Genomic DNA, 25176 nt, shown 5'->3' on the forward strand with positions numbered 1-25176 from the left:
TGCCTGATGCAATGGCCACTGTTGTTTGAAAGGACCCACTTGGCAGGAAATGGAGTACTGACAGGACCTGCATGAGAGGGGGGATTCTTGTGGGCTGGCGGATACCTGACATCAGGTCTGGCTCCAACTGGGCACACAGTTCCTGGATTGTGGCATGATCAAGTCTGTAGGTGACTATTACATGTCGCTCTTCCATTGCCGACAGGTCCACCAGCAGTCCGTACACCGGAGGATGCTGCCATCTCCTCACCTGCCCCAGCGGACGTGCTCTATGGATGAGAACAGCGATCAGAGGGTCAGCCAACACTGAGGTACGAAATGAACAACTTTATTGCACACATTTGTCAATCCGCTATGTGCCTGTTTTAGTGTGTATGCAAGGCCTAGATATGTGTGACGCATTTAAAATTAATGCCATGTGGCCCCCTGAAATGGCAGCTGCCTGACCTGTAATGTGGGACAAGGTGATGTGAGGTAACTGCGCTGGCGTTGTACACCGTCGCGGTAGGCGCCCGAAGACCGCGGTGCAATCCTGCATTAGTTAACATTGGACCCTATGGGTCCCAGGAGCCAATGACGATGTACGCCGGCGGAGACGGTACGCACCGCTGTGGACGTGACTGCCATTTTCTCTCTGTTCACTCACTTGATACCTGATCTTTGACAGGAGAGGACCTACACTGCAAGCGCTGCTGTGACCTCAGTCTGGAAGCGACAATGGCTCAAGTGTCTGAGGAAAGGGCCCCTGCTTTCACTGCGGAGGAGTTGGAGAAACTAGTGGATGGGGTCCTCCCCCAGTACACGCTACTCTACGGTCCTCCAGACAAACAGGTGAGTACACTGTGAGCATGCTGTATAGCCAATGCCTTTTTGGAGTGGTGTGGATGGGAGATAGGGGGGGATTGAGGTGTGCATGAAACGACGGTGAGTGGATGTGTGTCAGGGCAAGAGTGGGAACATGGGCCAATGACTGTGACGGTCCAGATGGTTATAGTTTTTCCTTTTCCCCTGTACTATTCCTGTAGGTCAGCACCCACCAGAAGAATGATATTTGGCGTGCCATCGCCAAGGACTTCCGGGCCCTGAGGGTCCACCACAGATGGAGCACCCACTGCCGTAAAAGATGGGAGGACATTCACTGTGGAACAAGAAGGCGGCGGAGGCCCAGCTGGGGATGGCCTCCCAACGTGGGAGGGGTGCCCGTCACACCATGACCCCCCTGATGTTCCGGATCCTGGCGGTGTCGTAACTGGAGTTGGATGGGCGCTTGAGGGCATCACAGCAGCCACAAGGGGGTGAGTACACGCACATCCATCAGATTCAGCACGCATTGGAGATGTCTGGGTGGGGGAGGTGGGCTGTGGGTTCCCATAGCTAGGGCGAGCTTTGTAGGCAAGGACCCTTTGTGAGGCAGGCTCAGTGGCACCCAATCCCTACCAGTGGTAAGAGGCATCTACACCTAGTCAGGCTCCTGTGACTTGCAGGTGTGCAGCAATCGGGCATAGGCCTTGTACCCCATGTCCCTGTGATCAATTAGGGAACTCAAAGTGCATGGTGTAGTGCAGAGGGCTGCTGTGTCTGTAGTGTCCGCCAACGGTAGCAGTATTGCATGCACTGAACATGACTTTCTACTTTCTTTTCCCCCCTCTTTGTGCTCTCCTTGTTCTTGTGTGCATTAGCATCGTCAGACGGAGGAGCTGTGCCAACGGAGCAGGAGGGAGCTGAATCCCACGTGGCCCTGGAGGGCGAGACTACAGACTCAGAATTCACCAGTGGGACGGAGGGCGAGGGGAGCTCCACGGCGGGGACAGGAGCTGAGACCAGCGACACCGACTCATCCTCTGATGGGAGCTCCCTTGCGGTGGCGGGCCCCTCTGTGCCCACCGCATCTACAGGTACAGCCGCCACCCCCCCTACCAGCACCGCCCTCCCAGCAGCCCCTCAGCCTGTGCCCAGTGGCCGCTCACCTAGGAGGGTGGGCATCACCTTTACCCCAGGCACCTCAGCCCCCGCCCCAGTCAGCCCTGTTGCCCACAGTGAGGAGGCCATTGACCTCCTCAGATCCCTCACTGTTAAGCAGTCTACCATTCTGAATGCCATCCAGGGTGTAGGGAGGCAGTTGCAACAGACAAATGCATAGCTGGAGGGCATTCATTCTGGCCAGGCAGCCCAACAGAGAGCACTTCAGACTCTGGCCTCAGCACTGATGGCAGCCATTGTCCCTGTGTCCAACCTCCAACTTCCTCCACCCAGACCCAATCCCCAGTACCTCAGCCTAACCCAAGCACACCATCAGACTAGCATGCACACACCTCAACACACAAAGGTAGCTCTGGCAAACATAAGCACCACACATCCCACAGGCACTCACACAAGCATCATACCCATGCACACATACCAGCATCCACTGCCTCCACTGTGTCCCCCTCCTCCACGTCTCCCTCCTCCCTTCCTGTCATGTCTCCACTCACACCTGCATGCACTACATCTTCAGCCACTATGTCCATCACCAGCACGCCCATCACCACACACCGCTCACGTGCACACACCACCCCCACTACCATTCACACATCCCCTGTGTCCTGTCCCAGTGTGTCTGTGAGCCCTCCTCCCAAACTAAACAAACGCAGTCACACACCCACCCAACAGCCACCCACCTCACAACAGCCTCCAACCCATGCACCTTCACCCAAAGTCAGCAAACGAACACCTCCTACAACCACTACCTCTTCCCAGTGTGTCTAAAAAACTTTTCCTGTCAAACCTTGACCTCTTCCCTTCACCTTCCCCACCCCTTCCATCCCCTAGGGCCTGCCTTTCCAGGTCCAAACCCGGCACCTCAGCCACCACATCACCGGGAACAGTGGTGCCAGCAGTAACCGGCTTCTGGAGTGCGCCAAGCAGCAGGGCAGCCAGTGTCCCAAGGAGCCAGGCCAAGGACATTCCCCCACCTCCAAAACAAAAGAAGTTGCCAACAGCCCTGAGGGAGAAGGCCAAAACACCTGCCACCAAGGGCTCAGCCAGGACAACAGTTGGAAGTGGCAAGACTGCAGCGCCACCATCCAAGGTGGAAAAGGGCCAGAGAAAGAAAGGGAAGTCGGCGCCAACCTGCACGGCGGACAAGACCACCGCTGGCACCGCCACATGCACTGCCGCTCAGGACACCGCTGCCAGCAGCACGCTCAGTGAGCCCCCCACCAGCACCCTGCTCAGGACACCGCCGCCAGCATCAAGCTTAGTGAGTTCCCTACCAGCACCGCCGCTCAGGACACCGCCGCCAGCAGCACGCTCAGTGAGCCCCCCACCAGCACCATCGCTCAGGACACCGCCACCAGCAGCAAGCTACGGTGAGCCCCCCCACCAGCACTGCAGCTCAGGACACCGCCGCCAGCAGCACGCTCAGTGAGCCCCCCACCAGCACCGCCGCTCAGGACACCACCAACAGCAGCACGCTCAGTGAGCCCCCCACCAGCACCGCTGCCCAATGAGCGCCGCAAGCACCGCCGCTACCGAGCCCGCAACCAGCACCACCAGTGGCCACGCCACATCCTGTGCCATTGGCACCACCGCAGACATGGCTGCCATCCCCAGTGGTCAGTCGTACGAGGCTGGTGGTCAGTTCCAGGGGCCTGGACAGTTTCCATGTTGCCCCACCGTCAGTGGAGTGTCAGATCCACTATCTCTGTCCTTGGTAGGATGAAGCACTCTGGGAACAAAGCCCCTCCAGAATCAGTGGAGAAAGGCATCCACTACCTCAGTCCTTGGCAGGATGAAGCACTCTGGGCACAAAGCCCCCTCCAGAACCAGTGGAGAAAGGCATCCACTACCTCTGTCCTTGGCAGGATGAAGCACTCTGGGCACAAAGCCCCCTCCAGAACCAGTGGAGAAAGGCATCCACTACCTCAGTCCTTGTCAGGATGAAGCACTCTGGGCACAAAGCCCCCTCCAGAACCAGTGGAGAAAGGCATCCACTACCTCAGTCCTTGGCAGAATGAAGCACTCTGGGCACAAAGCCCCCTCTAGAACCAGTGGAGTATCACATCCACTACCTCTGTCCTTGGCAGGATGAAGCACTCTGGGCACAAAGCCCCCTCCAGAACCAGTGGAGAAAGGCACCCACTACCTCAGTCCTTGGCAGAATGAAGCACTCTGGGCACAAAGCCCCCTCTAGAACCAGTGGAGTATCACATCAACTACCTCTGTCCTTGGCAGGACCAGTGGAGACTGTTATCCACTTGAGAGGCTGTGGCTTTGCTCTCCCCAGGATAAAGCAGTGGGCACACCACCCACTGGAGATACTTGAGAGACTGTGGCTTTGCACTCCCCAGGATAAAGCAGTGGGAAACCCACCCACTGGAGAGACTTGAGAGACTGTGGCTTTGCACTCCTCAGGATAAATCAGTGGGCAAACCACCCACTGGAAAGACTTGAGAGACTGTGGCTTTGCACTTCCCAGGATACCTCAATGGGCATGGAGCCCCCTCATGGAGCTGGCGTCGTGCACTCATCCGGCTGAGGTGCCCCCCCCTTCCCTTCCCCCTGAGGTGCCTGTTTTATTTCGATCTGATGCCCCTGCAGTGTTCTATGGCTCTGCACTCTCCAGGATAAGAGACTTGAGAGACTGTGGCTTTGCACTCCCCAGGATAAATTAGTGGGCAAACCACCCACTGGAAAGACTTGAGAGACTGTGGCTTTGCACTCCCCAGGATAAATCAGTGGGCAAACCACCCACTGGAGAGACTTGAGAGACTGTGTCTTTGCACTCCCCAGGATAAAGCAGTGAGCAACCCACCCACTGGAGATACTTGAGAGACTGTGGCTTTGCACTCTCCAGGATAAAGCAGTGGGCATCCCACCCACTGGAGATACTTGAGAGACTGTGGTTTTGCACTCCCCAGGATAAAGCAGTGGGCAACCCACCCACTGGAGAGACTTCAGAGACTGTGGCTTTGCACTCCCCAGGATAAAGCAGTGGGCAAACCACCCACTGGAGAGACTTGAGAGACTGTGGCTTTGCACTCCCCAGGATAAAGCAGTGGGCAACCCACCCACTGGAGAGACTTGAGAGACTGTGGCTTTGCACTCCCCAGTATAAAGCAGTGGGCAACCCACCCACTGGAGAGACTTGAGAGACTGTGGCTTTGCACTCCCCAGGATAAATCAGTGGGCAAACTACCCACTGGAACGACTTGAGAGACTGTGGCTTTGCACTCTCCAGGATAAGAGACTTGAGAGACTGTGGCCTTGCACTCCCCAGGATAAAGCAGTGGGCAAACAACCCACTGGAGAGACTTGAGAGACTGTGGCTTTGCACTCCCCGGGATAAAGCAGTGGGCAACCCACCCACTGGAGAGACTTGAGAGACTGTGGCTTTGCACTCCCCGGGATAAAGCAGTGGGCAACCCACCCACTGGAGGGACTTGAGAGACTGTGGCTTTGCACTCCCCGGGATAAAGCAGTGGGCAACCCACCCACTGGAGAGACTTGAGAGACTGTGGCTTTGCACTCCCCAGGATAAAGCAGTGGGAAACCCACCCACTGGAGAGACTTGAGAGACTGTGGCTTTGCACTCCCCAGGATAAATCAGTGGGCAAACCACCCACTGGAGATACTTGAGAGACTGTGGCTTTGCACTCCCCAGGATAAAGCAGTGGGCAACCCACCCACTGGAGATACCTGAGAGACTTTGGCTTTGCACTCCCCAGGATAAAGCAGTGGGCAACCCACCCACTGGAGAGACTTGAGAGACTGTGGCTTTGCACTCCCCAGGATAAAGCAGTGGGCAAACCACCCACTGGAGAGACTTGAGAGACTGTGGCTTTTCACTCTCCAGGATAAGAGACTTGAAAGACTGTGGCTTTGCACTCCCCAGGATAAATCAGTGGGCAAACCACCCACTGTAAAGACTTGAGAGACTGTGGCTTTGCACTCCCCAGGATAAAGCAGTGGGCAAACCACCCACTGGAGAGACTTGAGAGACTGTGGCTTCTTACTCCCCAGGATAAAGCAGTGGGCAAACCACCCACTTGAGAGACTTGAGAGACTGTGGCTTTGCACTCCCCAGGATAAAGCAGTGGGCAACCCACCCACTGGAGATACCTGAGAGACTTTGGCTTTGCACTCCCCAGGATAAAGCAGTGGGCAACCCACCCACTGGAGAGACTTGAGAGACTGTGGCTTTGCACTCCCCAGGATAAAGCAGTGGGCAAACCACCCACTGGAGAGACTTGAGAGACTGTGGCTTTGCTCTTCCCAGGATACCTCAATGGGCATGGAGCCCCCTCATGGAGCTGGCGTCGTGCACTCATCCGGCTGAGGTGCCCCCCCTTTCCTTCCCCCTGAGGTGCCTGTTTTATTTCAATCTGATGCCCCTGCAGTGTTCTCTCCATTTGGATCGGGTATTGAGTGTGGGCTTCCCCCATGCATTTTGGGCCCAGTGGTTCAGGGACTATGTAGGTGCAGTACATGGACTTGAATTCTTGGTGTACATATTTGTTAATAGTGTATATATATTTTTGAGTAATGGATTTTTCCTGATTACAATCGTTGAACTCATTTTCTTTTGTCCTTGTGTTCTTCCAGGGGGGTTGGGGGGAAATGTAATGTTTCAACATGTATTTGTGTGTGTGTTGTTGTGTGTGAGGGTGGGGGTGTTGCATGTTGCATGTGTGTGTGTGTGTCACTCTCTTTTCCCTCCCCCCTCGCCTGTGTCGTAGGTGCAGTACTCACCGTGGTCATCGCCGCCGTCGGTCATGCTCCTGGTAGAGGAGAAGAAAGACAATCGCAGGGAGAATTTGGAGTTCCGGCTCCATGGCGTCCTGGTTCCTCATGGGGTGTGTAGAGGTGAGTGTTTTCCCTTCCAAGTCCTGTTTCCGCCGTGTTTTTGTTTGCGTTGAATCCGCCCTGGAAAAGGTGGCAGATTGGCCTCTCATAATGGTTTGGGCAGTACATTGTCTTCCCCCTATCTGTTGGCAGTGACCGCCATGCTGTTTGTCTGTACCACCGGGGCGGTCGAAGTGTTAAAGTGGCTGTCTATGTTGGTGGTTTCCGCTGCAGTCAGAATTCCCTTTTTTTTACCGCCGGCCTGTTGGCGGTCTTACCGCCGCTTTAACACCGACCGCCAGGGTTGTAATGAGGGCCATAGTGTGCACAGAATCTAGGGGTTCCCCAAGGGACTTGACAGAGGCAATAATAGATAATACTAATGCTCTATTTGTGGTGGTGTGGTCGAGCAGTTAGGCTTATCAGAGGGTCATGTTAAGCATTTGTTGTACACACACAAGCAGTAAGTGAAAACACACATGCAATGACAACTCCAGGCCAATAGGTTTTTATATAGAAAAAAAATATTTTGTTTATTTCTAGAACCACAAGATTAATTTAGCAGGTAAGAACATTAAAAGAAAGGTACTTTTCACAGTAATAGTTAGAACTTTGAATGGAATCAACCATGTACACAGTTTTTTTTTTAGGTAAGGTGAGAGTCCCTTTAAAGATGGTTTCTTTGTCTTCTTTTTGGACAGGTCTGCTGTCCACATGAGTTTCTTGCTCCTCAGTGATGCAGGCAGTCCCCTGGAGGCTTTTCAGAAGTCGCTGGTCCTGCAGAACGTGTTACTTCTGCTTTCTTGCAGCTTTTTGAATCAGGAGATGGGCCGGTAGGGCTAGGGCCGAGTCAGTTGGTGTCTCCTCTTCTCTGTGGGGTTTTCAGCTCAGCAGTCCTTCTCCTTTCTTGAGGTCCTCAGGAATCTGAAGAGCTGGGTTCAGGTTTGTCTCTAAATACTAAATTTAGGGGTGTGTTAGGATCAGAGGGCAGTAGCTAATGGCCACTGTCCCTGAGAGTGGCTACACCCTCCTTGCACCCACTCCCACTTGGTTCTAATCCTCCAAATTAATATGGAGGATTTCTCAAGGAGGGGGTGACTTCAGGTCTGGACACCTTAGGGGTGGTCCTAGCTGAGTGGATGACTCCTCCTTGTTTTTCTCATTATCCCGCTGGACTTTCCACCAAAAGAGGGGGCTCATCTGGAGGGCAGGCATCTCCACTGGCTGGAGTGCCCTGGGGCACTGTAACACCCGGCATGAGCCTTTAAGGCTCACGCCAGGTGTTGCAGTTCCTGCAGGGGGAGGTGTGAAGCACCTCCACCTAGGGCAGGCTTTGTTTCTGACCACAGAGTGCACAAAGGCACTCACCCCATGTGGCTAGAATCTCGTCTGGAAGTGACAGGCTGGCATAGACCGGTTAACCTTACACTAGCAGTTGGGCTAACATACAGGAGGCATCTCTAAGATGCCCTCTGTGTGCATTTTTCAATAAATCCCACACTGGCATCAGTGTGGGTTTATTGTGCTGAGAAGATTGATATCAAACTTCCCAGTATTCAGTGTAGCCATTATGGTGCTGCAGAGTTCGTAATGACGGACCCCGAGACCATATACTCAGTATGGCTACCCTGCACTTACAATGTCTAAGAATTGACTTAGACACTGTAGGGGCATAGTGGTCATGCAGCTATGCCCTCGCCTGTGGTATAGTTCACCCTGCCTTAGGGCTGTAAGGCCGGCTAGAGGGGTGACTTACCTATGCCACAGGCAGTGGTTTGTGGGCATGGCACTCTGAGGGGAGTGCCATGTCGACTTTGTCTTTTCTCCTCACTAGCACACACAAGCTGCAATGCAGTGTGCATATACTGAGTATGGGGTCCCTGGGGGTGGCATAGCACATGCTGCAGCCCTTTTTGGACCTTCCCTGGCCACAGGGCCCTTTGGTACCAGTGGTACCTTTTACAAGGGAGTTAACTATGTGCCAGGGCTGTGCCAATTGTGGAAACAAAGGTACAGTTTTAAGGAAAGAACACTGGTGCTGGGGTCTGGTTAGCAGGGTTCCAGCACACTTCCAATCAAAGCTGGCATCAACACTAGACAAAACCTGTGGGGTTACCAGGCCAACAGTGGCATTTTCCTACACAACCACCCCCAACCGAAAGAGGATGAGACTAACCTTTCCCAAGAGAGGCTTCATTTTCTAAGTGGAAGAAGCTGGAAAGGCCATCTGCATTGGCATGGGCAGTCCAAGGTCTGTAGGGATATGGACCACCTCAAAAGTTTAGGGTTCTCTCCTTTCATTTGCATGAGCCATCTGAGAGGTCTGTGGTCAGTTTGAACAATAAAGTGAGTACCAAACAAGTATGGTCTCAACTTTTTCAGTGACCAAACTACATCAAAGGCCTCCCTCTCAATGGCACTCCAACGCTCCTCCCTGGGGAGTAACCTCCTGCTAATGAAAGCAATAGGCTTGTCAAGGCCATCATCATTGGTTTGGAATAGGACTGCTCCTATCCCATCTTCAGAGGCATCTGTCCGCACAATTAATTGCTTAGAATAATCTGGAGCTTTTAGAACTGGTGCTGAGCACATAGCTTCTTTTAGGGTGTCAAAGGCCTTTTGACAGTCTAGCTTCCAGTTTACCTTCTTGCCCATTTTCTTAGAGGTTAGTTCTGTGAGGGGGGTCATAATGGACCCATATCCCTTTACAAACCTCCTGTAAAACTCAGTCAAGCCAAGGAATGCTCTGACTTGAGTCTGGGTTTTTGGAGCTTCCCAGTCCAGAATTGTCTGGATCTTGGGTTGTGAAGGTTGCACTTGGCCTCCAACTACCAGGTGGCCCAAGTATACAACTGTTCACTGCCCTATCTGGCATTTGGATGCCTTAATAGAGAGGCCTGCTGCTTGCAGGGCCTGCAATACCTTCTCCAGGTGGACCAGGTGATCCTGCCAGTTGGAACTAAAGACAGCAATATCATCTAGATATGCTGCACTAAAGGACTCAAAACCAGCAAGGACTTGATTCACCAACCTTTGGAAGGTGGCAGGGGCATTCTTTAAGCCAAAGGGCATAACAGTAAACTGATAATACGCGTCAGGTGTGGAGAATGCTGTTTTCTCTTTTGCTCCAGGTGCCATCCTAATTTGACAGTACCCTGAAGCTACGTCAAAGGTACTCAGAAATTTGGCTGCACCTAACTTGTCAGTCAGTTCATCTGCTCTGGGTATGGGGTGAGCATCTGTCTTAGTGACAGAATTGAGTCCTCTGTAGTCCACACAAAACCTAATTTCTCTCTCTCTTTCCATCCTTGGTATGAGGTTTGAGGACCAAGACCACTGGGCTGGCCCAGGGACTGTTAGAGTGCTCTATTACCCCTAACTCCTGCATCTTGTGGACTTCCACTTTGATGCTCTCTTTGATTTGGTCAGACTGTCTAAATATTTTGTTTGTGACAGGTAAACTGTCTCTTGTGTCCACATCACGGGTACACCGATGTGTGTAACCAGGGGTCAAAGAGAAGAGCTCAGCATACTGTTGTAGGACTTGCCTACAGTCAGCTTGCTGTTGGGCAGAGAGGATGTGTGAATAGACCACTCCATCTACTGTCCCCTCTTTAGGGTCAGTTGAGAGGAGGTTGGGGAGAGGTTCACTCTGCTTCCTGTTCATCATCAGTAACCATCAACATGGTTATATTTGCCCTATTATTATAGAGCTTAAGGCGGTTAACATGGATCACTCTCTTGGGTGTCCTGCTAGTGCCTAGGTCCACCTAATAAGTGACCTGACTCTTTTTCTCAAGAACTGGGTAAGGGCCACTCCATCTGTCCTGAAGTGCCCTGGGAGCCAAAGGCTCCAAATCACAGACTTTCTGCCTGGTTGGAATTCCACCATTGCAACCTTTTGGTCATACCACAACTTCTGGAGTTGTTAGCTGGCATCAAGGTTTTTGGATGCCTTTTCCATGTACTCAGCCATCCTTGAGCAGAGGCCAAGCACATGGTCCACCACATCTTGTTTAGGCTCATGATGAGGTCTCTCCCAGCCCTCTTTAACAAGTGCCAGTGGTCCCCTTACAGGATGACCAAACAGAAGCTCAAAGGGAGAAAACCCTACTCCCTTCTGTGGCACCTCTCTGTAGGCGAAAAGCAAGCATGGCAGGAGGACATCACATCTCCTTTTGAGATTTTTAGGGGGCCCCATGATCATGCCCTTCAATGTCTTATTAAACCTTTCAACAAGGCCATTGGTTTGTGGATAAAAAGGTGTGGTGAACTTATAAGTCACCCACACTCATTCCACATGTGTTTGAGGTAAGCTGACATGAAGTTGGTACCTCTGTCAGAAACCACCTCCTTAGAGAAACCTGCTCTGGTAAAGATACCAATTGGGGCCCTGGCAACTGCAGAGACAGTAGTTGGCCTAAGGGGAATTGCTTCAGGGTATCTAGTAGCATGATCTACTACTACCAGTATGAATTGGTTCCCTGAGGCTGTGGGAGGTTCAAGTAGACACACAATGTCCACACCGACCCTTTCAAAGGGGACCCCAACCACTGGAAGTGGAATGAGGGAGGCCTTTGGATGGCCACCTGCCTCGCCACTTGCTTGACAGATGACACAGAAGTTACAATACTCCCTAACTTTATGGAACATATTAGGCCAATAGAAATGGTTCACTAATCTGTCTCATATCTTGGTTTGTCCCAAATGCCTAGCTAAGGGGATGTCATGGGCCAAGGTGAGGGTACACTCTCTAAACTCCTGAGGCACTACCACTCTCCTAGTGGCACCAGGTTTGGGATTTCATGCCTCAGTGTAAAGGAGTCCGTCCTCCCTATAGACCCTGTGGGAGCCACTTACATCTCCATTCTCCTGTTCAGCAGCTTGTTGTCTCAGGCTTTCAAGAGTGGAACAAGTCTTTTGTCCCTGGTACAGCTGTTCCCTTGAGGGTCCCCCTGGGCCCAAGAGCTCTACCTTGTAAGGCTCCAGCTCAATGGACTCAGTTCCCTCAGGGGATAGGACATCTTCCTGGGAAAAGAGGTCCTTTTTTGTTTCTTGTGCGTGCAGAGGCTGGTCCCCTAGTCCTCTTGCCTTTTCTCCTGGAAGTTCGGGCCATTATTACAGGCTCCAACACTTTTGTTTTCACCCTGTGCTCTGCTCTGTGCTCTTATTTTTACACACTCCAGTTCAGGGATTCTCAGCATGGCTGCATGGGTTTGGAGTTCTACTACAGCCAATGCTGAGGACTCCAAATCATTCCCTAGCAAACGTTCTACTGGGGTTGCAGAAGAGACCACTACCTGCTTCAGGCCAGTAACTCCTGCTTCATGCCAGTAACTCCTCCCCATTCTAAAGTCGCCATGGGATGGACCTTAGTTTTATTGTCAGCAATGGTAACTGGATATGTTTGTCCAGCCAAATACTGTCCTGGGGAAACCAGCTTTTCTGTCTCCATGGTGACACTGGCACCTGTATCCCTCGGGGCTTCTACTTCTGTCCCATTCATAAAGAGCTGCTGCCTGCAATTTTGCATGTTCGGCTGCCAGGTAGCTAATGTGGCTATATCCACCCCTCCCTCAGAGACTAAAGTACCTTCAGTGTGATCCCTGATTTGCTCTGGGCACACTGTTGATCCCACCTGGAGTCTGGCTATTCCAGTGCTAACCAGAGTAGAAGTTGTGGAACTTTTCTTGGTACAGGCCTTGTCTCCAGTTTGGTGTCCATGCGGTCTACTGGTGTGACATCAGGGCTTCTTGAGATTAAAGTTTTTACCCTTATACCCATTTGTGGACTGTAAAGAGGCTGGGGGCCCACCCTCCTGAGCAGGTTTTTGGGAGCCTTGAGAAGACTCTTTAGTTTTGTCCTTGGATGTCTCACCACCCTTCCCCTGGGGAGGCTTTGTGACCCTTTCTTTTGGTCACCACCTGTGGAAATCGTGGCCACCCTTGTCTTGACCCAGTGGTCTGCCTTCTTTCACAATTTTTGGGAAGAAATTGGACCTAGATCTACCAGATGTTGATGCAACTTGTCATTGAAGCAGTTACTTAACAAGTGTTCTTTCATAAATAAATTATACAGCCCATCATAATTATGCACTCCACTGCCAGTTATTAAAACCATGTAGTGTTTTGACTGAGTTGTCAACAAAATCAACCCAGGACTGGCTCAAAGTTTGTGAGCCCCCTTGAACCTAATTCTGTACTCCTCATTTGAGAATCCAAACACCTAAATCAGGGTAGCCTTCATGATGTCATAGGATTCTGCATCCTTACCAGAGAGTGTGAGGAGTGCTAGCGCACCTAGGGCCAGATGTAGCAAAATAAAAAATTGCGACTCGCATTTTGCGAGTTGATGCGACTCGCAAAATGCGAGTGCCAATATGTAATGCAAGGAAAAAAAGTTCCGAAATTGCGACTCGCACCCGGACTCGCAACGCAGTGTGCGAGTCCGCAGATTGCGAGGTCGCTTTTTGCGAGTGTGCAAAAAACGAACTTGCAATTAGCGAGTAGGTGTCGCAAATTGCGATTACCTTGAAAATTGCTTACAGGTGCAGCAGAACACTCCAGAAACCACACCAGAACACTCTGGAAACACTTCCTGGCACATGATGATGACATCACAGCCAGGAAGTTTACAAATACACCTGGGAGGAGGGAGGACCACACCCTTTCATAACTGCTGAATTTCACACAGGACAAACAGCAGCTGCCATGGAGGGAACCCCAAGAAAGAGGAAGCTCAAATTTTCTGAGAGGGAGCTGGAGGTGCTGACAGAGGAATGCTGTCAGCACTATGATGACTTGTTTGGGAGAGCAGCCCACAATGTTCCTGAGGCCACAAAAAAACAACTCTGGCAGGACATTCAGGACAACGTCAATTCCCTGGGGGTGAGCCATAGGACCATCGAGGACATCAAGAAGAGGTGGTATGACCTCCGCTCCCGGACCAAGGAGAGGGTGGCTGAAAGGCTCCGGGAGATGAGAGGCACAGGAGGGGGACCATCGTCTGTGCCACCACCCACACCCCTGGAAGAAAGGGTGGAAGAAACATTGGAGCAGGAGGCAGTGTCTGGATTTGGGGACCTGGGGACCTCAGAGCCCAGCACATCAACCGGTGAGTACCATGTGATATGCCTGTACCCCTATCAATGCCATACCCCCACCCACCATGTACACAGGGGCATGCACAACCAAAATAGCTCCATTTCAGGGTAGCAAATGCCAGAATGATGCATTATGGGAAATGTAGTCAAGTAGGCAGTTCATAGGCAAATGTTTATTAGGAAGTGTGCAATAGATAGTAGACACTGACAGTCTGTTCCCCATGTCCCACAGGTCTCCAGCAAGACACCACCAACACCCCAAGCACCCAGGCCCATGAGGACACCCCAGGACCCGCCAGCACCCCCACCTGCACGGTCAGCAGCATCCCTGCAGTAGTCACACCTGCTGCAACAATTCCGCAAGAGGCTGCCCCAGCAACAGGCAGGGAGGAGACAGGTGGAAGCACAGGGCAGCCACCGCTGCGCAGGCGTCACAGGTCAATGCCATCTGGGCTGCAGTCTGCATCCGGGCTACTTCCTCCAACCACCAGTGAGGCACATCTGCTGCGTGGTCAGCGCCTGCAGAATAGAATTTTGGGCAGAATTAGTGGTGTGCTGCACCGCTTTGCGCGAAACAACCATGCCAGCATGCAGCACCTCAACACACGGATGGACATGATCTGCAGGAACACTGGGGACCTTGCCCTTGCCATGAGGGAACTGGCGGGAGGACTACTGGCCCAGGCAGAGGGTGGGCGGCGCAGAGATCGGCAGATTATGCACAGACTGGACAGGATGGCCACATCCATCGGCAGGCTCGCCATGAATACCACAGGCCTGTCGAGGAGGACAGTTGGGCTGCAAGTGGAGATGGGCCATTTCGCTGGGGATGTGGCTAGAGGCCTGGGACGTCTCACCCACATTATCGAACTGATGGAGACACAGGAAATTTCGAGGGCCACAGGGGAAACACCCCAGGACAGTGAGGAGGGCTCAACAGTGAGCAGTGTCTCTGCCACTGACAGCAGGGTGCTCAGGAGTGGTAGGCAGAGCACCACGGAAGCAGCAGGGACCAGCCAGGCTGGCAGGAGGGGCAGAAGATCTTAGAGATCACCCTGGACCATTAAATGTGGCACATGACGTTAATGTGCCACATGACTGGTTGGCATTTTCCTGCCCATGGACAATCTATACTTGTAAATAGTTTCTTTAATACACTAATTAAACAGTTATTTTTGTTCCACTTAACAAATGGAGTTTTTGGGGAATAGGTGAGTATGGTGGGAGTTGACACGTACCGTCCAAAATATTGTGTTGCAATGTGGTCCCGTCTCAGTCTGCCTTGATTAGCTATACTCCGATCCCCCTGATGGCGATGTGGTTGTTCTTGCTCTTCATCATCAGGATCTGGTTCTGCAGGGGTGAGAGGTAGCCCACGTCGGGTGGCTATGTTGTGGAGGATGGCGCATGCGACCACAATTTTGAATGCGGTAATGGGGGTGTATTGGAGGGCACCTCCACTGCGGTGGAGGCATCTGAATCTTGCCTTCAGGAGTCCGAAAGTGTGCTCGATGAGGTTCCTGGTCCTCTTATGTGCACTGTTGTATTGCCTCTCTGAATCATTGCTGGGTGTTAAAAACGGAGTCATGATCCAAGGCCTGAGAGCATATGCACTGTCACCTGTTGGGCACAAAAGTACACGGTTAGGAAGTCCAGATTGTCGTGCACAGTGACCTGTGTGTATGTCTGCAAGTGTCTGTGGCTCTACCTAGGAGGTAACCGTCTCCGAATTCCCCACGTTCCAGGCGTTGATGTATCCCACTATGCCTAAAAATGTATGAGTCATGGGTACTGCCTGGAAACTTAGCTACAATGTTGGTGATGACATAATGGGCGTCACAAACAACCTGAATATTGAGTGAGTGGGTACACTTTCTGTTGCGGAAAATGTGTTCCAGATTTGCAGGGGGGCATATTTGAATGTGTGTCCCATCTACACACCCTATGACATGGGGAAAGTGGGCAATGCGGTAAAAGTCCAGCTTGGTGCTGTTCATTTCTGCCTCATTCCTTGGTAAGTATATGAAGTGAGACATGTGCGTGACTAAGGCATCTAGGAAAGCCCTGAGGAACCTTGACACTGCACTTTGGGATACCCCACCTGCCACAGCAATGACCCCCTGATAGCCCCCTGAGGCCAAGAGGTGCAGTGAGCATAGCACTTGCACATGCGTAGGGATGGCGCAGCCACGCAGAGTCTGGTGTTCTAGCTGTGGTTTGAGTAAATCTATTAATTCTAGTATGGCTGCGCTGCTAAGGCGGTATTTGTCATAGATCTCTTCCTCAGTTTGCTGAAAAAGAGTCTGCCTTGTTCTATATATCTTCTCCTGTCTGTGGCCCCTCCTCCTCCTCTGCTGGGCTGCGTGGACTCTCCTCCTCACTGCTATCAGGTATATCTCCGCCATCTTGAGTAACCCAGATGCCTTCTGGGTCTCCTTTTATACTTTGGTAATGGTTACCACCTGCTCTGAGTTAGTGGTAAATGGGACATGCAAACTGGGCTTTTTGCGACTAGTCGCAATTTGCGAGTTGCAATTGCATAAGGTTTGCGACTCGCAAATTGCGACTTGGTATTTGCGGGTCGCAAAATGGGGTCGCAACGGATGCGACTCGCAAACGGGTCCCATCGCTTTTTGAGAGTCGGAAATGGGCTTTTTGCATACCATTTCCGATTTTGCACTGTCGCAAATAGCGAATCGGCCCGTTTGCGACTCGCAAACGTTTGCTACATCTGGCCCCTAGTCCTTAGTAAGTAAACTTACAAGGGGACGCGAAAAGGTCAATGAACCTTTTGGATTGCATGGAATATCCTAATCATGTAGTTACCACTGGCATCAATAATCAACATCACCAATCAATAACATTTTAATGAATACCACTAAAACCGTCTATTCCTGAATAATCACAACTCCGTAAGCATTTAACAATTTTTATTTCCCTATTGGTTACAATACTAGATCATCGAGTTAGAGCAAGCTTTATTCAATCAGCGCTTTCATTGTTCATTCCTCTTCAGTCAGTGCTTTCATTGTTCAAGTCCTGAGAAAGTACATTTAGCCTACAATACAAATAATTGTATCAAATTGTCTTCTTTATCTCCTGTCCGCAGGTACATTGCAGAGCATTCTAGCTAAGTAACTTTAACATCAGGTGTCTCAAGGACAGGTCTTGCATCCAGCTTCTTGCAGCGCATTTGGTATTTCAGCTCTTTGTGTGTGAGGCCTAGGAAGACAAGGCCTTCATTTCAGCTAAGTTAACACTACAAGTTAATGCAAAACATAGGTTATACATTTCAGTATGATATATTACTACATTATTCTTATACATTTTCATTATTTCACACAGTTTCAGTTATATTAGTACAATCTCGTATAAGTGGCTGACATGCCCCAAGGGTGCATTTTCAAATGTGCAAATTATTTTCTCTACGATTCATTTCTCTACAAACGTTTCATTAATTAAACACTTAACATCATTAAGAATTTTCAAATTGGCATATTTGCTTCAGCAGGAGTCTATCCCTACACTTACCTGTAAACAGTTCCCAAAGGAGAGCTCCCCAGTGAGATCTGTTTAACTTTCTGGTTGCACAAGCCCTCTCAAAAGCTTGGACCCATTTGGTGATATCATCATCTTCTTCATATTTTGAAACAATCCCTTTGGGGATATTTAGGACGTCAGTATACTCTCTAACCCTAATTATATTGCTGCCACCATTTATGGGTGCTAAGCCCATTTCTGCTCGCTCCCTTTCCATAGCTAGGAGCAGTCTCTCTAAAGCTGATCTTTTTACCATCCTTGCTAAAAGGATGTCTTCCTCATTAAGGCTGCCTTCAATGTTCACAGAGGAACCGGACTCCCCTGTGGAAGAACCAGAGTCTCTGAGTCTGATCTGTGGAGACAGCGGTCTTGGAACCCTGGTATTCCTAGTTAGGGTAGTAGGGGGAGTTCTACCTCCTGATCCCCAAGTTCTTCCCCATCTGAGGGGAGGCCTTCCCCTTCAGTAGGGTGGTCCCTAGTATACTCTTGTCAAGAGCTCCTGGAACTTGACCTTGGTAGGGTTGGAGCCAGTTTTAATATTTATCAGGTTACAGAGGGACCTTAGCTCTGTCATCCCTAGATGAAGGTAAGGTGATTGAACTCAACCTGACCATATACTCTGAGCTACTCATAATGTCTCTAAAAGTTGGGATTACTTTTTAAGAAACTAAAAACTACTTTAAGTAACTAAATCCTAACTTTTACAAAACTTTTAAACTTAAAAAAGAGATGCCAACAGGGACTTTCACAAGGCCCTAGTGCGACTTTAAACATTTTTAGAAAAATAGTCAAAATTCAAAGATCAATTTTCTAATGACAATTTTGGAATTTAGTCGTGAGATCAGGTATTGGCTGAGTAGTCCAGCAAATGCAACGTCTTAGACCCCACCGCTGATCCACCAATGTAGGAAGCTGGCTCTGTATATGCTATATCAAAATGAGATATAGGCGGTCATTATGAACACGGCGGTAAATACCTCTGACCGCCGTGGCGACGGTGAACAGAAGACCGGCATTGGCGTTGAACAGAAACCCACCATATAATAAACCAAAATTCTGTTTCCGACAAAAATCACCTGTTCACCAGTCTCCGCCAGGGCCTTGTCGGTGGAAATCCTGGACGTCCAATCCCGCCACCGCCGAGGACACCCACACCCCGCCCACCAAATAATGATGTGCAAATCACCTTGGTGGTCAGTGGTGGCTGAACGACTATTGGTGGTGCAGCCCGCCACGGGTGGCAAGTGGACCCAGCAGTAAGAAGTGCACACATTGGATAAGTTAGAAACCCACACACCTGACACACATCCACAACACTATGAAACACTCACAGACACACCCCACAAACCTTTGCAACAAAACTAGGCCAGCGAAGACAGAGAGCACCAGAAGCAGACACTGAACGCCACAATCCACGATACTCACAAGAGCACCCTCACCAAGATCCACAACAGACACCAGTCACAACACTCACCATGGCACCCCCCAAACATCCACGCTTCACAGAAAGGGAGCTAAGGACCAGTGTGGACGAGATCCTGAAGGTCGAGCCACAACTAACCGGGGCTCAGGTGCAGCACACACCCATCGCCAGGAAGATGGATCTATGGCAGACCATTGTCAACAGGGTCAATGCAGTGGGACACCATCCACGCACCTGGGACGACATCCACAAGAGATGGAATGACCTGCGGGGAAGGTCATAGCCATGGCATCCAGGCACCACATTGTAGTCCAGAAGACTGGGGAGGACCACCACCAACACCACCCGAATACACTGACTGGGAGGAACAGGTACTGGCCATCCTGCATCCTGCACCCTCAGGGACTCACTGGACTCACTGTAGGAATGGACTCGGGTAAGTCATCTACATTAACCCCATATCCATCACACCTGGAATGCATGCACCACCCCAGCCCTCCAACCCCCACCAGGACCACTACCCCACCCAGGCCACAAGCACTACATCTTGTCACCCTGCATGCCCACAAACCCACTAACAGGCCCACATCCCCCCCCTGTGCACAGCCACCCAACCCTGCATAGAAACACAATGGCCTATAACCCCCACAATGCACCTCTACAATCCAAGCTAAAAGCAATGCTAACCCCACCAAAGCATCCTGCATGGCCCCAAAGTATGTAAGCTGCACAAATCCACCCAGGTGCCTGCCCCCCATCCAACCATGCAAATGTAACAGACATGTCCATTTTCCCCAACAGGCACCACCACCCATGCCACCCTGATGGACAGGACAAGGAGTGCCAGTGCCCCACAGGGAGACAGAGGCACCTCACAGGACACTGGGGATGGAACCCTGGACACTGATGAGCAGGCTGGCCCCTCACACAGTCCTGGACTGTCACCATCCAGAAGCCCCACCCAGGATACCACTGACACCCCTAACACCCAGCCAATGACATCAGGCCAGGACAACCATCCTCACACCTGTGTATCCAGGCCATAGTCATCCCCTACCAACAGGCAGAAAGACGATTGCCCCAGTACAAGTGGCACCGCCATACCTTTGCAGGGGACACAGGCACAGGGGGCTAGTCCCAGTGGGAGGGCATCACTGGCCCAAGGGGGAGGCCACAAGATGGATGCAGCAGCCCAGGATGTGATTTCTGAGGTCCTGGGAGCCTACCACCATGCCCAAGACAGATTGGCCCAAATAGTATCCACCCTGGAGCAGAGTCAGAGCATGCAGCAAGCATACCGCCAAGACGCCATAGAGCAGTTGAAACTGCATAATGCCACAATGGCCAGCATAGCAGGTGCGCTGCAGCAGCTTGTCCAGACACAGCCTGAGGCCCACACAGAACAGGAAGCCCCCACTACAGCACATGAGACAGACCGGACAATAAGAGCATCAGCAGTAACCTCACATGTACTACCTCCTGAGGAAACACAGGGTGCATCCATCTCATCCCCTACAGGCCAACAACAGGTGCCCAAATTGACACTCAGGCCAAGATACAAGGCCTCCTCTAAGAAGTGACTTTGTCCACCAACTATCACACACAATCAACCACCAAACAGTGCTACCAAGAATGAAAAACACATGTAAGCATGGATGGACCTACCAATAGTGACAACAATGCTGTCACCATGTTGCCATGTCTGATAACCACCCTTGACCCACTGTACTCACTGTAATTTGTACAATTGTATCCCTGCACCAAATAAAACACATATCCTGCCTGTTACAATGGCCCCTGTCATTATGTGTGAACAAAGTGGAGTATGGATGCAACTAGCTGACAACCCCTTTATTTGTACCTGAGTAGCAGTGATTGCACCACTCGCCTTGCATGTTGTTCTTCCTAAATCGGTTTAGAAACAAATTCACACAATTGTATTCTGTCCTATGCAGACCTGGGCACAGTGGCAAGTTGTATATTTCAACCCCCCCCCCCAGACGACAAGGCACACTGATTGTATGATGCACAGACACCAATCACATCCAATTGTTCCACATAGTTATTGGAAGTAGAGTTGTATAAGTTGGGTCCTGGAATTGACATCTTCCCCTTACTCATCCTCACCATCACTCTCATCACCACTCTGAGGAAGCTGGTTTTGATATACAGCACCCTCCTCCTCCAAGAGGGGGATAGAATTTCTCACAGCCAGGTTGTGCAGCATGCAGCAGGCCACCACTATTCTACACACCTTATCAGGCCCATAGGCCAGGGAACTGCCAGAGATATATAGACAACAAAATCTAGCCTTCAGGAGACCTATTGTGCGCTCTATCACCCTCCTGGTATGTCCATGGGCCTCACTGCAATTCCTCTCTGCATCTGTCCCAGGATTCCTCACTGGTGTCAGGAGCCAACGCAAGTTGGGATAGCCAAACTCACCTAGAAAAAGGTTAACAACATAACTTAAAATGACAGTCCTCAGAGGCAGCCAGGCTGTCTGTCTGCAATGTGGCAATAAGTGACAGAAACACCTAACTATGATCCAGCCTTGGTCCTCTTGTAGTTGTTCCATCTTCTGTGGCAATCTACTGCTCCCCAGCACAAATGAATCATGGACTGAACCAGGGAACATGGCATTCACATATGTGATGTACTGGTCTGCAGTACACACCACTTGAATGTTCATGGAGCGAAAGTTCTTCCTGTTTCTGTACACCTGTTCACTCACTCTTGAGGGGATTATAGGTATGTGGGTGCCATTGATGGCACCTATCACATGGGGTATGTTGGCAAAGGCATAGAAGTCCGACTTGATGCCAGGGAGGTCAGTACTTTGAAGAAACCTCACATAGGACTGCAGGTGTCGCACAAATACATTCAGGAAACTTGTCTGCATAATGTTAAACATAGGCTGTGAAAAACCAGCACCCATGCCCACTGTCACTTGAAATGAGCCCGTGGCCAGGAAATGGAGTGCAGAAAGCACCTGCACTTCATTAGGGATGGCATGCTGATTACGATTTGCCAGAGTCAGTGCAGGATCCAGTAATGCACAAAGTTCAAGAATAGTTACACAAGTGAGTCTTTAATTGAAAATGATTTTATGCTCCACCATGGTCCGCAAACCCACAAGTGGTCTGTACACCGATGGAGCCGTTCCTCGCCACAGGGGTCTGTACCTAGGAAGATTTGGAAACATGTGTGAAGAACACACATACATGGGCACACATTGTCAGTCATTGAGCACTCCTGCCTTGATTGTCGCGACACAATTGCATAATGTGTATGACATAGCATCAACTTGGCCATAATGATAGATCAGGGCTTGTCAGGTGAGGCAATGTTAATTGTCACATGCCTATGTGTGTTTGGGGAACAGTAGGGCCTGCATTGTGCAGATGGGACTTTTATAACTGCGTAGTTTGTGCCAAAATATCTGCCCCCTGTAATCCTGAACTGTTGTTGTGGAAGTGACTTCATACTGCTAGCAGTTGACGTAACAGCATAAAGGGTGTTTACTGCCATCCGCAAATTTATTGGTTAACATGGATGTCAATGGGGAATCTTAGTGTATCATGATCACTGCCGGCAGTGATGGTGCACACCGCCGCGGTGCGTACACGAATTCGTCACCCCAACTTCACTTGACTCCCTGATCTTGTGCAAGCAGGTACTCCACTGAGTGTACTGCTGTGTCCTGCCTTTGTTCATGATAGTTGTTCGTGTTGCAGAGGAAAAGGGCCCGGCCTTCACCCAAGAGGAATTGGAGAGGCTTGTGGATGGGGTCCTGCCCCTGTACGCCAGGCTCTACGGACGGCCAGAGGTACAGGTGAGTAGGAAGATTAGGGGCCATGGATGTGCGTAATGTTTGGTGTTGGCAGCATACATGTGTGCACCTCTGACCCAGGATGGGCCAGGGTTCCTGACATGCTGCGTGTGTATGTGCTGTTAGTCTGTTTGTACTGTCCGTCCCATAGTGGATGTATATCCAGCTGTATACGTTTGGCCAGTACCTGACCTCTGTGTTACCTTTCTGTGTGTCCCTTTTAGGTAAGCGCCCACCAGAAGAGGGCACTTTGGCATGCCATCGCCAAGGACGTGAGGACCCTGGGGGTCTACAACCGGCGGAGCATCCACTGCAGGAAGAAGCGGGAGGACCTGCAGCACTGGGCGCGAAAAATTCTGTGAGGCCCAGCTGGGGAAGTCCTCCTAACTGGGAAGGGGTGCCCATCGGGCATTGACTCTCCTTATGCTACCCATCCTGGCGGTGACGTACCCAGACCTGGATGGGCGCTTGAAGGCTGCACAGCAGTCACAAAGTGGTGAGTACATATACCATATATTTGACCCTTGATGGCTGTCTGTGTGTCCAGTCAGGTTTATGCTGCTTAGTTGCAGGGACTCTGACTGATGTCCATCTAAATTAGGGCCCCGTGGGGAGTAGGGGATGTTTTGGTCAGGTCTCCTACACTTCTGTTCCTAAAGTTGTTTGGAGAATGGCTGTAGGGCAGTTGCTCTGGGCCATAGTCAGGGGCTTCGCCATGGGTATAGCTGTAGGTGTTGCCTGTTTGTGGGTCTTCTGGTTGGGTGTATGTATGAACCACTATGTTCACTCCATTCAGCTGTTTATAAATGTCTCTGATTTTTTGCCTCCCCATCACTGTTCTCTTGTGTTGTCTGTGTACATCAGCATCATCTGGCAAGGGAGCTCAGGCATCGGCGAGTGGGGATGCAGCAGCCCATGGATCCTCGGAGGCAGAGTCGTCCGACGCCAAGGGGACCAGTGGGTTGGAGGGCGAGGGGAGTACCACGTGGGAGGCAACTACCACTGGAGGTAGTGACTCCAATACTTCCTCCGATGGGGGCTCCCTGGCGGTGGCGGAACCTAGTGGGCCCACCCCTATTGTGACATCTTCCACCACCCCCCCATACCATCACCACCCTCCCATTTTCTCCCCACCGAGTTGCCCATGCCAGCTCACCCAGAATGGTGGGTTTCTCCTTTGCCCCAGGCACCTCTTCCCCTGCCCCAGGCAACCCTGCTATCCTCACAGAGGAGGCTATTGACCTCCTGAGAACCATCTCTGTAGGGCAGACAACCATCGTTAATGCCATCCAGGGGCTAGCATCAGAGATGGACCAGACCAATGCCTATCTGGATGGCATTCACGGTGCCGTGTCTGGCCTACAGAGAGCTTTTCAGGCTCTGGCCTCCTCTTGGATGGCAACAAGTGTCCCTGGTCATTCCGTTCCCCCTCCAACCTCCTCTACCCCGTCCAGCACCCCACTCCCTTTACCCGTCCAAAGCACACATTCTGACACGCAGGCACACACCTCAACACACAAGAAGCACACTTCAAAACACAAGCACCACACCTCCCACCACAAACATTCACACAGCCAATATACACATGCACACACAACAACATCCACTTCCCCCAGTGTGCGCACCTCTTCTTCCTCCCTGTCTGTCCCCTCTACATACACATCCCCAGGCACTGCACCTTCATTCACTGTTGCTGACACTATTCCTGCAGTCACCACAATAGCACACATCAATAAATGCATCCCAGACACCACACCTGCACTCACCACAACTACTTTAGTTGACACATGCAGCACACTCACCAGACTTGCAGACACCCAAACAACATACATACACACTGGCAGCCTGTCTTGTCCTAGTGTGTCCACCCCCTCCCCCAAAAACACACAAACACTCCAAAACACCCACACATCACACATCCACCACATCTCAGCATGCTGTCCAGTCAACTGCACCTACAACACGCACACCTATACCACTTACGACCACACCCTCTACCTCCACTTCCATGCCTTCCTCCAGGCCCAACCAAATTGCACCAAAAAAAGTTTCCTCTCCCGTGCTGACCTATTCCAACCCACAGGCCCTCTCTGTCTTGTCCCTAAACGTGCACACCTCCTTGCCCTGTCCACTCCTTCCACATCACAGCCTGCCCCTATCCGCCCTTCACAATCACGTGCCCCTTCACCAGAGAGAAAGAAGCCCCATGCTGAGGCAATTCCATCGGCCTGCACCCGATCCAAGCACACTCCCCCACCTTCCAAGGCCAAACCCAAACCCCCTCTACCTTCCGACCGCAAATCCAAGGCTCACCACGTCGTAAATCCACACCCCCACCACCCCCTGCCCCTGTTCCCTGAAGTGCCTGGATGCCCCGTTGTTGCCCCTATGAGGTGGAGTGCCATAGCACTTGTGGAAGTCAGGTTGGGGCCATTGTGGCCAATGGGACTTGTAGCA

Source organism: Pleurodeles waltl, chromosome 4_1, assembly GCF_031143425.1.
Source record: "Pleurodeles waltl isolate 20211129_DDA chromosome 4_1, aPleWal1.hap1.20221129, whole genome shotgun sequence".
NCBI classification, from domain to species: Eukaryota; Metazoa; Chordata; class Amphibia; order Caudata; family Salamandridae; genus Pleurodeles; species Pleurodeles waltl.